Here is a 2,707-nt window from a genome sequence, read left to right on the forward strand (position 1 = left end):
TGGGATGGGATGGGATGGGATGGGATGGGATGGGATGGGATGGGATGGGATGGGTGTCCTGAATCTATACCTCAGGCAGCAGCTGGCTTCCAGAGCAGTCACAAAGACACTAATGGGAATGGGAGACACTGGCCGGGCACTGCCTGCACCTTGCAGCCACCGGGACAGCGGCAGTGAACTCGGCGGCTCCTCTGCCCGGGACACGGCGGCTGCCGGGGTGGGGATGCCCGAAAGCCCATCCACGATGTGTTCAGACCGGAGCGGGGCGAGAGCCGAGCGCGGATTTCATGTCGCGCAGTGACACCTAGCGGGGCCGGGGGGCGGGAGGGACCGGCTGCCTCCGCTTCCATCGGGGAAAAGCTGCGCTGCTTTTCCGATGCGAGAGCCCGTCCTCGGACTGCTCCGCTTCTGCAGGACGTCGTGCCCCGCCGCTGTGAGATCCGCTGTGCGTTCTCGGGGCGGTTCCAGGGAATGTCGGTGGCTGCCCGGGCTTCTCTCGGCTCAGTGAATCACAGAACGGCCTGGGTTGCAAAGGAGCACAATGCTCATCCAGTTCCAACCCCCTGCTGTGTGCAGGTCACCAACCAGCAGCCCAGGCTGCCCAGAGCCACATCCAGCCTGGCCTTGAATGCCTGCAGGGATGGGGCATCCACAGCCTCCTTGGGCAACCTGTGCCAGTGCCTCACCACCCTGTGTGTGAAAAACTTCCTCCTAATATTTAAGGGGGGGAAGATTCAGGTTGGGTGTCAGGGGGAAGCTCTTTGCTATGGGAGTGGTGAGGTGCTGGAACAGCTGCCCAGAGAGGCTGTGATGCCCCGTCCATCCCTGGAGGTGTTCAAGGCCAGGTTGGATGGGGCCCTGGGCTGCTATGAGATGTGGAGGTTGGTGGCCCTGCTGTGGTGGGGTGTTGGAGCTTCGTGATCCTTGAGATCCCTTCCAACCCAACCATTCTGTAATTCTGTGATGTATCTGATCTAAACCTCCCCTATCTCAGCACACAGCTGACCCTCAGCAGCTTTCTGAAAAACTCACTTTAGAAGTGCTTGCAGCCATGGCTGTTCCATCACAGCCCCCAGCCGAGCTCCGCGCCAGCAGCCAAGAGCAGACCCCCAGCAACCCCCAGAACCTGTCAGGTCCTAGGTGCAAACAGTCACACCTTCATCCCCCTCCATTTCTTTTATACGAAGGGCAAAAACTGCTAATAATTGCAGGGCTTGATTCCATTCACAGCGAGGATGGTGCAAAAAGGAGTGTCAAGAAAATCAAGTGCATCCCAATTGTGCATCTCTGTGCACCCCTGCTTTATGCATCCCTGTTTGTGCACCCCTGCTTCATGCATTGGTGCTTTGTGCATCCTTTCTTTGTGTACCCCTGCTTTGTGCATCCCTGCTTTATGCATCCCTGCTGCATGCATCCCTGTTTGTGCACCCCCACTGCATTTATCCCTCCTTTGTGCATCCTGTTTGTGCATCCGTGCTTCGTGCACCCCTACTGCCAGCATCCCTGCTGCAAGCATTTGCTGCATTCACCCCTGCTGTGTGCATCCCAGCATGCAAAGCAGCGATGCTTCTTAGGGTCAAGACCTGCTCAGATGAGTTTACAAGTGGTATTTGAATGGACTATTATTAGCAATTAAATGCGAAGCCATCGAGCAGATTTTTAATAAAATTACTTCTAAAAGAGGATTTTAAAAGGGCATTTTAAATGAAACCAATTTCCTCCAACCCAAACAGGAAGCCCTTTGGATAATAACAGAGTTGAACGAGCTGAAGTGCAGGAATGTTAACATACAGATGAGGGAGGAGAAAATGGCATTTCTTGACGTGAAAGAAGGCAGCTCTCTGCAGGATGGGGGGTACAGCCTCTCTCCTCAGAACAGCCCCTCTCTCAGCCCTGCTTTCTGCCATGTATTTATTGGAATACAGAACCGTAGAGTGGTTGAAGCAATTTTCAGTGCTGAGTTTTTGATGCTGGCTCTGCCTCACCAGAATGCAGCCTCAATTTTGGCCCTGGTTTGCTCTCCTAAGTGGGCATTCCATGCAGCTCTGACAGCCCCAGTGCAATGCTTGGTGGGCTCCCAAAAGCATGAGGAGTGAATGCAAGGCAGGTTTGTGGCTGTAAATGTGATTCTGTCTTATTTTGGCTGTTGGTCTGCCAGGAATGAAAGAAATCGGGGGAAGGCAATGATTTTGTTTAAAGGAAACATCTGCCGTTGTTACTGAAGATTGGAAGAGCTTTCACCCTCAGTCTGCAGAAACAAATCCCTGCACAGTCGGCCAGGCTGCGAAGTTGGACATAATCTGATGATATTCCATTGGGCTTTTTATTCAGTTTTTCAGTCCCACAGCGTGACTTCATTCACAGGGCAGAGGAGTGGAAGCTGCTGTGCTGCCCAGAGGAGGCGGTGAGGTGAGAGAAGAACCTCAGCTTCCAACCTTCAGGACCTTCTGCACAGCTCTGTGGTGGGCTGACCAACAACCATGGCAGGAGTCTGTGTTAAACCTCAGCCTTCTGGAACAGCCAGTCGAGACTCTCCTATCTTGTGTAAGAAGTCATTTAGAAGTTGATTAATGGCTTATGAGGTCTTGAAATGGGAAAAGGATGGGGAAACATGGGAAAAGGATGGGGAAATGGGGAAAGGATGGGAAAAAATGGAAAACGGGTGGGTAAGAATTGGAAACGGATGGGAAAATGGGAAAAGGATGGG

Source organism: Centrocercus urophasianus, unplaced genomic scaffold (genome assembly GCF_019232065.1).
Source record: "Centrocercus urophasianus isolate 14NV4802_14NV808 unplaced genomic scaffold, USGS_Curo_1.0 seq_28, whole genome shotgun sequence".
Classification (NCBI taxonomy): Eukaryota; Metazoa; Chordata; class Aves; order Galliformes; family Phasianidae; genus Centrocercus; species Centrocercus urophasianus.